The sequence below is a fragment of the Panthera tigris genome, chromosome F3 (assembly GCF_018350195.1).
Source record: "Panthera tigris isolate Pti1 chromosome F3, P.tigris_Pti1_mat1.1, whole genome shotgun sequence".
Lineage (NCBI taxonomy): Eukaryota > Metazoa > Chordata > Mammalia > Carnivora > Felidae > Panthera > Panthera tigris.
Genome location: NC_056678.1, coordinates 11,546,613 through 11,559,767, shown reverse-complemented (window position 1 = coordinate 11,559,767; position 13,155 = coordinate 11,546,613). Strand labels below are relative to the sequence as shown.

Sequence of the window (13,155 nt, the reverse complement as noted above, 5' to 3'; positions counted from 1 at the left end):
ACCAATATTTATTCTTCCAATCCACGAGCCTGGGATGTCTTTCCATTTCTTCGTGTCTTCTTCAATTTCTTTCATCAGTGTTTTATAGTTTTCAGAGTACTGGTCTTTCACCTCTTCAGTTAGGTTTATTCCCAGGTATCGTATGGATTTTGATGCAATTGCAAATGAGACAGATTCCTTGATTTCTCTTTCTGCTGCTTCGTTATTGGCGTATAGAAATGCAACAGATCTCTGAAGATTGATTTTGTATCCTGTGACTTTCCTGAATTTGTGTATCAGTTCTAGCAATTTTTTGGTGGAACCTTTCAGGTTTTCTGTATAGAGTGTCATGTCATCCGCAAATTGAAAGTTTGACTTCTTCCTTACCGGTTTGGATGCCTTTTCTTTCTTTTTGTTGTCTGATTGCTGTGGCTAGGACTTCCAGTACTACGGTTGAAGAAAAGTGGTGAAAGTGGACATCCCCGTCTTGTTCCTGACCATAGAGGAAAAGGTGTCAGTTTTTCCCCATTTAGGATGATGTTGGCTGTGGGGTTTTCATATATGGCCATTATGTTGATGTGTGTTCCCTCTAAACCTGCTCTGTTGAGGGTTTTTATCATGAATGGATTTTGTACTTTGTCAAATGCTTTTTCTGCATCTATTAAAATGATCACTTGGGAGGGGGGAGAGGCGCCTGGGTGGCTCAGTCGGTTAAGCATCCAACTTCAGCTCAGGTCATGATCTCCGGTTCATGAGTCTGAGCCCCGCGTCGGGCTCTGTGCTGACAGCTCGGAGCCCGGAGCCTGCTTCAGATTCTGTGTCTCCCTCTCTCTCTGCCCCTCCCCTGTTCATGTTCTGCCTCTCAAAAATAAATACACATTAAAAAGATTTTTTTTTAATGATCCTATGGTTCTTACCCTTTGTCTTGTTAATGTGATATATCACACTGCCTTGCAAATAGCAAACCACCCTTGCACTAAAGGAAGACTTCTTTATTCAAGACAATTCTTGAGTGTGCCATGCTAATGAGGCCCTAGAAACCCAGTAAGAGTCACAACCCCTGCCTCTAGGAGGCCACGGTCTGATGATAACAAGGGAGCAAGAAAGTAAGCAGCAAAGTGTGAGTTTTTTGCCTGTTTTATTTTGTTTGGGGCAAATGCACAGGATCTTGTTACATGATGTATTGAGAGAAGAACTTTACAAGCAAAGGTCAGGGTGGGAAGCAAGTCTTCGCCCACAGTGTTCTTTTGCCTCAAGCATCAACCTCCGCAAGGCCTCTCCTCTCCGTGTGCGTGACAGACATCAAATCAGCCTCCGTGCCGTGCACCTTGTGCTCAGTTCCTTTTTGAACTCTCCAGTGCTTGACAGAAAATGGCCCTTCACTCCAAGTGCACTCTATTCTTGGGGGACTTGGAAGTCCCTCAGTATTGACTAGTACTTTATTTTTAACCCTAAGCACCGAGCCATCGGATGGCTATCACAAACTCTGGTAGCTCTCACAGCTATCACAAAACCCATCTGGTTCTTGTCTGAGGCCAGACCCACCTCAGCAATCTGCCCCGTTGAAGGCAGCATACCCCTTGGGTTAACTGTACATTGCTGACCCCCAACGGCCATGGACTCTATATGGTGCCACAGAGCCCCAAGCAACAGGGGAAATTTTGACAACGCCAAAGGCCCTTCTCCACGTGCTTTAACCTGAGGTCAGCGACTTCCTTTAGTCCCAACGTCAACATTTAAGCTTCCAAGAGAATTTGCCTCCCTCCCTCCCTCCCTCCCTTCCTTCCAGGTAATCAAACCCTCACGACTTTTTGGACATAGGAGGTGGCTGCTAAGTGACACATTGTGTCCGCTTTAGCGGAGCCCCAGTCCATCGTGACATCGGCCACTTGCAAACCATCAGAGAGAGCACTGGAAATGGAATCCCAGAAATGACGGCTGCCAACGGAGAATCTCCCGTCCGAAACCGGGAGCGAGGACTGGGAGAAAAGTTGAAACGTGAGGGTGAGTAGCGTGACGTTTTGTGCGTGTTTGAGATCAAGTCGCAGGATTTCCCACACTTTTCTAAACTTCATAAACTAGACCAGAAAAGCACCCTGAAAATAAACAATGCCACAGTTGCCCACGTCTGTTAAAAAAGAGTAATATCAAGAACTTACTGACCTAATGGGCTGTTTCCACTTCTTAGTAATGTCTCTCATTATCAAACATATTAAAACTTTCCACGGCCCGTCCTGAGCTCTGGACCCACAGAGTGGTTAACAGCACGGACAACCCACCTAAGTTCACACCTTAGATCGACCATTTACTGGCTTTGTAACCCTAGTCTAATGTCTTTAGTTCTTTATACATCCATTTCCTCACCTTTAAAATAGGAGTAAAACCAGACAGTACTCCATAAAGCATGTAAAAGATCACACACAGCGTACGTATGCCCTGGGCCTGGGCCCGGCCCTAAGGCAGCACAGAATACACACTCGCTAACTTTGTTATTTCTCGTATGTCCCGAAGGTCATTCAACATCTCTTCTTCAAATTCAGCCTGCTCAAAACTCAAGTTACAATTCGTGGGGATAAATGACGCGCTGGGAGTGGCCTCCCTTGTTCGGAAGGAAGTCGAAAGCATTCTCTTGTGAAATAAGAAAACCTTTATTCAAGTTAATAGAATTCCTGATATGAGCTGAAAGGTGTGATGGGTCCTTGTGAGGAAGGACAGCCTTCTCCAAGGCCCTGAAATTAGACTAACTGTGATGTAAGAGAAAGGAACCGCCCCACCTTTCAGCCCTGTCCCAAGATGCAGACGCCAGCTTCCCCTCTGCCATTGGCTTCTGTACTATGATGCTTTCCCTATGAAACAGCTCCCAAACTATTTTGGAAGATCTGGAAGACCATAACTAAGCAGTTAAGAGCACAGACCTTGGGGGCGCCTGGGTGGTTCAGTCGGTTCAGCCTCCGACTTCGGCTCAGGTCATGATCTCGTGGTTTACGGGTTCGAGCCCCGCGTCGGGCTCTGTGCTGATGGCTCGGAGCCTGGAGCCGGCTTCGGATTCTGTGTCTCCCTCTCTCTCTGCCCCTCCCCCCTCACGCTCTGTCTCTCTCCTTCAAAAATAAATAAACATCAAAAAAAATTAAAAAAAAAAAAAAAAAGAGCACAGACCCTGGGTCATCCGAGACCCAGATTAAGTCCCAGCTTCCTCCATCAGTAACAATGTGAATTTCGATAAGTTGTTCACCCTCCCAAGGCCAATTTCCCTAACTGAAAATAATGGTAGAACCCACTTCAAAGGATTCACCTTGTGGGGGCAGATATGATGTCCCAAGCAACCAAAGCCTGGTTCTAGCTAGCCCCTCTCACATAAGCAGCTCTGCTCCTGTGGACTGAGCAACTTCCTCTCTCTGGGTCTCACTTTCTTTTATATATGTATATATTTTTTTTTGAGATATATTTTTTGAAAGAGAGCATGGGTGAGCAGCGGAGAGAGGCAAAGAGAGAGAGAAAGAAAATCTTAAGCAAGTTCCATGCTCAGCAGGGAGCCTGACGTGGGGCTCGAAACCACGACCCTGGGAACATGACCTGAGTGGAAACCAAGAATCAGACGCTTAACAGACTGAGCCACTCGGGGGCTCCCACACTTTCTTTATCTGTAAAATAAAGGACCCGGGCTAGATGATCTACATTTCCTTCTAGAATGTTCCCTGGCATTCTTGGTGCTGTGGCTCCCACATGGAACGTTCAACAGCCATGATGTTACTAACGTTCCAGCCCCCTTGAATGTCTCTTTCCATTCTTGCCACCAATTTCTAAATGTCAATTTTCTCTCATGCCTCAAGATCTGTCTCAAAAGGAATGAGAACTCCGTGTCCTTGGGGAAAACCTGACACCACTATCTGGTGCAAATCTCAGGCCATCTCTGATTATTGGTTTCCCATTCTGTAAAAAGGAAATTATAAAGCTCCTCCTGCACCCCGTCACAGCCTGGTTGTAAAGATTGATGAATTGGTGTATTCAGTCTTCATAACTGCCCATTGTAAATACAAGTTACTAATTGCCATCCTCTCCTGAGACCTCTTCATTCCTGTCCTGGGGCTCGTGCCCATGGTGCTTGGGTTGTTCCTGGCATCACTCCACCACCAGCCTGTGAGCCACGGGCAAAGTGGGCCAGAGCAGTTACCTCGGCCCCGACACACCATTGATGCCTGGGGAGTATTTATTTAATGTATCCATTTGCTCAGCAAATAATTATCGGGCCACGCCAGGCTTTGCGATACAGGGCTGAACGGGATAGAGATGTTCATAGAACGTCAACCTCGCGGATGGGTGATAGATAATAAACAGGTGGATGTAGAATTGATTGATTGCAGCCATAAGGGAAATTACAGCTGTTGATACTGTGCAGGACACTTAATTTACTGTGAGGGGTCAGGTGAGGCTCCCTGAAGAAGTGACAGCGAAGGCGAGGTCATCATCGCAGCTAAAATCTAAAATCAAGGCATTTGCGTCGCCCCCTGCAGGCCGCCCTGGGCCAAGTGAGTGTAGGCAATGTGTCACCCAAGCCCGTAGCCCCAGGCAGATTCCACGTGCGTGGTCCCGCGATGATGCCCCTACTCCTCTGTGACCCTGACGTGCGGCCGAGCCCTTCGACAAGGGCCACGTCACGACTCCCTCCTCGAAACCTCACACTAAGCATAGAGCCCGGTTTCCTCCTCCTCCCCCGCCCCCCGCACCCAGCAGCCCCCTGCAAAGTGGAGGAAAAGCCACCTTCCCTCCCAGAAAAACATCTCCAACCACCAGACTACACTCGTCGTTCTACTCGCCAGCCCGTATTTCCTTTCTTCCTCAGCCCCCAGCCCCAACGCTCACCCAGCAGGCCCCCTGGCAGTGAGTTTGGACACACACACACACACACACACACCTCTGGCCCAGCTCTCCACACCGTGCAGATACCCCGGCAAGAGAAGGGAACTTTTGTTCTGCGGCAGTGGTTTCTCTGGGCCGTTTGAGGTGATGGGTATTTCCCGCAGTGCTATCCCCCTGCCCCAGTGCTATTTTGCCACAGATGTTGGCAATTCATGTCTCTCCCCATCTGCAGGATGGAACGCAGGCCTGGGAACGCGGGCAGCAGGCCACATGGGGTCACCCACAGGCCCCGCGGTCAACCCCGGTCCTGTCGCAAGCTCTGTTGGCGGAGACCTCTGAAGTTCAAGAGCTACTTTGACGTGATGAAGCGGTGGGACTTACCTCTTCTCTGACTCTAGTTAGCACTCGAGATGTGGACTTTCCCCTGCGGTGGCTCAGCTCCTGTCTACACTGCTTGGGGGGGAGGACGTTCGGCTATTTTAAGTGCTCACATTAACCCATTCGCCGGTCTCTGAGCAATGTAAAAACCAGTAAGAGTGGCCTGCGGGGCTAAAATCAGAGCTGGGAGCTACATTTCTAGAAATGTACACTTCTAGACCCAGGAAAATGACAGTTGGCTGGCCTGAGAGGCCTCGGACCTCCGTCCATTCACCTGAGATCGCGGACACGCACTACCTGAGTCCAATGCCTCTGCGGGTGTAGAATCCAGAAGAGGGAAGATGATGAAGGAAGGGGTCGGTGCGGGCTTCCCCTAACTGAGGGCCGGGAAGAGCAAGAAGGGGAAGTGAGTGCTGAGCTCCACCTTCGGGAATAAAAGCAGACAGATGGCAAAAATCCAGAAGGGTTAGCAGTTAGCCCATCAGAGAAGGCTGATCAGACACCAGCTGAGAACGAGTGAGGTCCCAAGGGTAACCCGCTCTGGCCATGAAGATACATGGACTGGACAAGGTAATCAGCTCCTTGAAAGGCTATCACGTAATGGCTACAGATGAAATAGAAGCGCGTATGACCCTACGGACCTCGGTTTCACTATCCAGATCAGAAAGCACAGATCTGAAACCAGCTCTGGCTGTATATGTAGCACGGGTTGGAACGTGTGGTGACGATCTGAACATCTGACAGCAGAATCCCCGTAGAAATGGAACCATCTTAAATAAAAACTAACAAAAGAGAGAGAGAGAGAGAGAGAAGAAAAAAAAAGAAAGAAATGGAACTATCTTTGGGGAATCACCAGTAGAAAAGATGAAACCCTGAGTACAGGAAGAGCTAGAGAAAACAAACCAAATAAACAGGAAGCAAGGGCAGAGAGAGGCTGGCCAACTAAGAGGGCAGACTGTCCATGGGGTGCCTGGGTAGCTCAGTCATTTGAGGGTCTGACTTCGGCTCTGGTCACGATCTTACGGTTCGTGAGTTCGAGCCCTGCGTTGGGCTTTCTGCTGTCAGCGTGGAGCCCACTTCATATCCTCTGTCTCCCTTGCTCTCTGACCTTCATGCAGGCAGGCATGTACAACCACTTTTTTTTTTAACTTTTTTTTTTAACGTTTATTTTTGAGACAGAGAGAGACAGAGCATGAACAGAGGAGGGGCAGAGAGCGAGAGGGAGACACAGAATCTGAAACAGGCTCCAGGCTCTGAGCTGTCAGCACAGAGCCCGACTCGGGGCTCGAACTCACGGACCGTGAGATCATGACCTGAGCCGAAGTCGGACGCCCAACCGACCGAGCCACCCAGGCGCCCCCAACCACTTATTTTTTTAAGTTTATTTCTTTCTTTTGAGGGCGAGAGAGAGAGAAGCAAGCAGGGAAGGGGGAGCGAGAGACGGAGACAGAGGATCCCAAGCAGACCCCGCGCTGTCAGCGCAGAGCCCGATGTGGGGCTCGAATTCACAAACTGTGAGCTCGTGACCTGGGCCGAAACCAAGAGTCGGTCGCTCCGCCAGCTGAGCCGCCCAAGCACCCCACAACCATTTAATTCAACAATCACCTATTAGAGAAGTTGGTAAATACCAAGCAAGGATCTAGGCACTCAACAAGGAGAGACACAGGGCAATGACCCTGCTGTTAATCTCAAAGACAGTTAAGCGAAACACTGAAGATCAAGTAGAACAAAGAGAGTTCATCAAAAGGCATTTCATAACGAATTTGAAGTTGCCACATTGCTCAAAATAAATGTCACACTTTTTTGCCTTTTCTCCCGGCCTGCAGTCCTTCAGTGACGTCTGCTAGATCCACAAAGACTCTGTGTTGTGTGTGTGTGTGTGTGTGTGTGTGTGTATGCACACACGGGTATGGTCACAGAAGACAGCCGAGCTCCCTTAGCCACACCGACCACTGTGGAACAGCCAGTGCACATAAAGCACGATCTAGAAACTAAACTCATTCGCTGGCAGCAGAAGCTCAGAGCTAGAGATAACGACAAAACATAAGCCTTTCGTGCAATGGCAAAAGCCTTTGGAAAGGCATTGGAGGTCCACACAAAGGGCTGCAGGTAAGCCATATCTGAAACCCAAGCTAACACCTGGATTATATATACAGATGATGAGTGCACTGAGAAGCCTTGTATCCATGGCTTCTGGGAACAGCCCAGAACTTTTTATTCTTTAGGTGAGCCACCTGAAGCTTCCTTTCTACCTTCCTTTCTACCAGACGAGAATTATGATGTCATCCCAGGGAGTGTTTTCTCAATCAGGCAAACAAGAAAACTGCACCTTAAGGCTTAGGTGCACCTGCTTAGGTGCAAGAAAGCTATACCTACGACCCCCAAAGCCACCACGCACAGTGCTTCCTGACCCCTCTAGGGGTGACCGTAAGACCCCCTGAAAAGTCTAATGGTACGGAACCTATGACAATGGTCCCCACTATCCCTCACAGTTCACTCTTCCATTGGGGGCCACCCGGCTGGGACAGCACCGGGGCCCAATTGCCACCATTGCTTCTTGGAGGAAACTGAAATGAGATGTCCCGGTATTGCCCTGGGGAGGGTGACACAAGTTGGTGCCACATGCACAGCCTTCCTCTCCAGCAAGCTCCTCCGTGCCCTAGAAGAAGGACAAAAAAACCACCACTCCTCTGCCATGTGTCAAAGTGCGGCTCTGACGTCTTTGGGAGCCTTTTGACTGGCCACAGGACAGTAAACGTGTCATGTCTTTATTCATGATTTGCTCGGTCCACTGGGACACTCAACATGTAAAATGCCAGCACCTTCTCTGTGTCAGGATCCCTGTTAAGGAAGCTCGCCATCTCGTCCTCCATGAGCAATCCCCTCGCGTCTCCAGCCGAAGATTCCGGTGACGTTTGGGAGATTCCAGTGCCCTGGAACCTCTGTCACAGGGCGCTTCCGTGCGGCTCCTGTCTGGGATTCAGGGCACATCCGGGAGCCAGGAAGAAACTGGAAGCTGCTCTCCTCCACTCTCTCTACTTGGCCTGAAAACAAGAGCTTCGGGGACAAAGACGCGAGCAATCCTGACTGTTCTGTAGAGCTAAGCGGGAGAGATCAGAGAAAAGGAGAGGAAAAACACAAAGAGGCCTGGGTGAGGCTGGCGGTGGGGTGGGGTCAGAGACACGGAGGGAATGTTGGGGTGCACGTCACTCAGTTTAAAGTTCGCTGGCTTCTTTTGGGGTCTGGCAAAGATGTGATTATGAAAATGCGGCACATCTACAAGGGAACCAGGAGAACGTGTTCCAGCCGGCAAGATACTGGGCCGGCTAGGGGCCATTTTCAGATCTGCCTTATGCCTCAGAAGAAGCAAGTACGTTGTGATCCAGGAATGGGTCCACGTTTCCCAAATAGCTACCACATATGTTCCTGAACGCCAGAAGTACCTCCAGCAGCACAGAAAGCCTGCTGATCCACAATTAGAAAGAAGAAAAAGGCTCAAAGGCTCCAACTCCTGCGATCGACTTCTTTCCGGAAACAATTCCTCTGAGGGAGAGTGAAGAGGAAGAGAACGAATGCTGGCAGGGTTCCTGGGGTGGGGGGGGGCACAACACCCACAGAGGAGACATGGGCCTCCAGTGACAAATTACGGCCGATCTATCGGGTGTTGTCCAGGATTTTCCCGTGGTATGGGACAGATAGAGGGCTTGGGGGTGGTGGGACTGGAGGTGCTCAGAGGAAAGTAGATCTACGGTCTAAACAGCACGGGGTTATTTGCACTCTGGTCACCAGAAGCAAAGCAGTTTCACTCCTTGCTATCTGCACACTCTTTACTCCCACGATCTCATTTAGCCTTCACGCCAATCCTGTGAGGGAGGTCCCTTAAAAGCTGCCTTGAGGGGCACCTGTCAGTAAAGCATATGACTCTTGATCTCGGGGTCATGATTTTGAACCCCATACTGGGAGTAGATATTACTCCCTTTAAAAATTTTTCAATAAAATAATTTTTTAAAAAGCTGCCTTGAATGGTTTGCAGCCAAGGGAGCAGGGCCAATCGGCCACAGAGGACTCCCTTCTCTAATCCACACGCCTGTTAGATGGGCTCTCTGGCTGCCATCACCCCCTTTGGCAGCTGTGAAATGAGGCTCAGAAACGGTGAAGCACGTGCCCAGGGTCAGGGCGGTGGTAAGTGGCAGAATCATGGTCCGAAAGCAGGTCTGTCTGTTACCAACCTCACTGCTGTTCCACTCTGCTGGACTGCATCAGTATTTGGAGAGACAAATTAAAAACAGATCAAGGAAACCCCTTAGGACCGATGGCCTGACTGCCTTCAATGACTTCCTAGGCCGTAGAAAGTTCTGGAACAACATTAATCTATGCAAAGTCACAAAAGCAGGCGGGCACGTACAACCACTTATGTTTTTAAGTTGATTTCTCTATTTGGAGAGTGAGAGACCAAGAGGGAGCAGGGGAGGGGGAGCGAGAGACGGAGACAGAGAATCCCAAGCAGACCCCGCGCTGTCAGCACAGAGCCCGGTGTGGGGCTCGAATTCACAAACTGTGAGCTCGTGACCTGAGCCGAAACCAAGAGTCGGTCGCTCCACCAGCTGAGCCGCCCAAGTGCCCCACAACTATTTAATTCAACAATCACCCATGAGAGAGGTTGGTAAATACCAAGCAAGGATCTAGGCACTCAACAAAGCGAGAAATAGGGCAATGACCCTGCTGTTGCTATGCTGTACAGTTGAGGCCAGGAGGAAAAATGTCAGTGGCCCACTTTGGTCTCTACTGAGCTTCCCAGATGAGAAAGCCCATGTCACAGGTTCTTGGCCACAATCTGTCTGCGGCAGAGACTATAAGCAGCATAGACAGACAGAAAGAAAAATAGTCCCGGGGAGAGCAAAATAGATTTCTGTACTGTGACTTGACATATCTGGGCTTTCCAGGCACTGCAGCTCACTTTCTGGAAAATCGTAGTTAAAAAAAAAAAAAAAAAAAAAAGCCATTTCCTCCTCTGCAGTGACTTGGGCACAGCTGTGGGGATGTGATAAGGAGCCAGAGGCAGCTCCTTGCTGGGTGCAGCTTCAGAAGGCTGTTTTGGTGGGAGCTGCTTGCCTGGAAGATGGTAACCTGACTGCGTGTCCAGGGCTGAGCACCGGTCTCAATAGGGGATGAGCGATCCCTTCTAGAGGTCCTTCTACCCCTCCATGCAAGGGAGAAGGACAAATGGACGTGAGTGTGCTAGTACCCATGCACAGGGCACTGCTGCTCATTCTGTCCTGGTGGCTCCAAATCAAGGAACAGTTGGTTTACTCTGCCTATAATCTGAGGCCCTGGCAGTTTACCCAACTTGACCGAGGTCCCACAAGCCTTAAGGAGGAAAGACAGCAATGTAACTGAAATTCACATGACTTCCGAAAGCAAAGTTCTTTTCGTTTAATCAAGGCAGTTTAGTGGGATGGCTGAGAGCACAGACTTGGGCATCTGTGACGCCAGTAGGTGGGTCTGGGGACCCAGAGGTGGTCCCGCAGGACCAGTGGAGGGGGTCCCAGCTGTGGGAGGGGAAATCGGGGTTCACTGAAGATCGAGAGAGAGTGCGGGTATGGACACTATCTAGGAGACTCAGAAAGGAAAGGAGAGGGAGTCCTGTGTTTGTCCAGGGGCTGGAGTTTTTATCGAGGATTGTGGGGTGGGGTACGCGTCCTCTCGGGCATCCAGGAACCAGTTAGAACTAAGACAAGAGCCCAGTTGTTCTTCCTTCGAGCCAGGGGGGTCTCAGAACCTTCCTTCGAGCCAGGTGGGGGGGGGTCTCAGAACCTGGATGTCCAGCGCTGGTGGCCTGGAATGCACACACGATGGCTTCATCCACTCGTTCTCCCCTGGTGCTTCCTTAGATGTTACCTATTCTAGAGAAATCATGAACTCCTTGTCCCTTACCAGGAAGACATACACTATTTGCATTACAAGGCGTGTGTAAAGAGGCAGGTCCTAGCAAGAACAGAAGCAGGAAAAAAAAGCAAAGAGCAGATTTTGACGGAGTCCTTCAATTTCCCTGTCTCATATGGACGCCAAAGTTTGAAACCCAGATTGACCACTAACCAGCTGAGAGGCCCTGGAAAGTTCACTAAACATCTCTTTGCCTCAGTTTCCTCATAGGTAAACTGGGATTATGATAGTGAAGATCACGGTTTTAATAGATACAACACATATAGAATTGTGCCTGACACACAGGAAGGGTCATACACTGAGGGGGACGCCTCCGTGTAGGAAAAGAAGTAAGAAAGGCAAATTCTGAAAACTGCTGAGTGAAACTCTGAGAAAGGGGACTAGGAGGCACCGGGCGGGGGATAAGGAAGGTGGCGAGGGAGAAGACAGCCATGTGGGAAAAAAAATCAGCAATTTGTATTCCAGCCATGCCTGGGATCTTCAACCCTTCCTACTCCTCCTTCCCCATACAAAAAGCAGGGCACGGCCACACTCAGTCTGCAGGGCTGTTAGAAACTGGTCCACAGATAGATGATGGGGGGGAGGGGGGGATAGGGGGAGGGGGATCATATGGACAGAAGAGACAGATAGATAGATAGCTTTCCAGTAACAGATGCTCTGATCTTGAACGGAGATTTTCCTACAGAAACAGACCCTTAATATTGAATATTTACGACTCCTTTGCTCCATTGCTCCCCACGGCTCAACAAAGCGGGTAGCTCGGGCTTATGTCTCACCTTCCAAGTCTGCAAAACTGTGTGTAGCAGTCACACAAGGAGCCTCCCGGTGATCGGGCCACCAACTTCACATTCTCTGCATTCGTGAGCCCCAGACCGAAGGAGGAGCAGCTCTTGATAAACACTGGGAACAGTGACCGTGGTTCCCAAGAGGACACTGAGGTCAAACCTGCGACTCCAAGAGTCTGGAGGATGAAATGACAATGCCAATGCGAATTTACCCTTCCCGTAGGGAAGCCATCATGCTGCGGTGAAAAGACACTCGAAGTCAGAGGTTCGGGGCTGGAGCTCTGGCTCCCTTACTACGCAGCCTTGTGACACTGAACAAGTCACTTCTTCCCCCAGTGCCACCTATAAAATGAGGGTAACACTCTATTTCCCACTGTTGTATAATAAAGAACTTCTCTGGTCTTTGTCCCAGGTTGCCGGCACTGGGTGTTCTAAGCCCTTGGAAGTTCCCGATTGATAGGAATATCTGTTACCCATGCCCCCCCCACACACACACCATCTCTGAGTTTCTGCTAAGGAGATGACTCAGGCTGGGGGCTGATCATGCCAGAAAGACCAACCATGTGATTAGAGGGTCAGGGCTTTGAGCTGTGTGTTATCAGCCCAGCCTCCTGGACACTGGAGAGCGAAGGGAACTGGTCACTGAGTCTAAACGTGTGCCCTATGATTAATTGGTCATGTCTACCTAATGCAGCCTCAATAAAAATTCTGAACTCAGAAGAGCCTCCTGGCTGCTGACACATATCAGTGTGCTGAGGGGAAAATGCCCTCATTCCATGGGGAGAGGACAATGGGAGCTCTGCACTGGGAAACCTACCAGACCTGGGTCTTTATTTAGCTGGTCCTGATGTGTATCCTTTATAATGAAACCGTGAGCATAATTATGGCACTTTCCTGAATTCTGTGAGTCATTTTAGTTGAACGTCAAACGTGAGGGGGTCATAGGAACCCCAAGCTGTAGCCAGTTGGTCATAAGTGCACGGCCCCCAAACTTTCGGCTAGCATCTGAAGTGAAGGCAGTCTTGTTGGAACCTGTGATCTTAACTCCCGAAGTCTGAGCTAACTCCAGGTGGTTAATACCAGAATTATAGGTACCTGCAAATGCTGCATTAGGAACAAAATATAACCATATATGAAAAAAAGAACTTAAGAATTGTGGAGGGTTGAGTAAATTTCACTTACGGAGTTTTTCTAAAGGCTATAGTATTAATGA

At 49.5% G+C, this 13,155-nt stretch overlaps 1 long non-coding RNA gene across 1 annotated transcript; it reads right to left on the bottom strand.

Annotated features, from left to right (window-relative positions):
- Positions 1–10,632: 10,632 nt before the first annotated feature.
- On the bottom strand, positions 10,633–12,409 carry LOC122235929. Its single transcript, XR_006214068.1, has 2 exons — positions 11,934–12,409; positions 10,633–11,050 (listed from the first exon to the last, which is right to left on the bottom strand). It is a non-coding gene; the product is annotated as an uncharacterized LOC122235929 (long non-coding RNA).
- Positions 12,410–13,155: the final 746 nt, after the last annotated feature.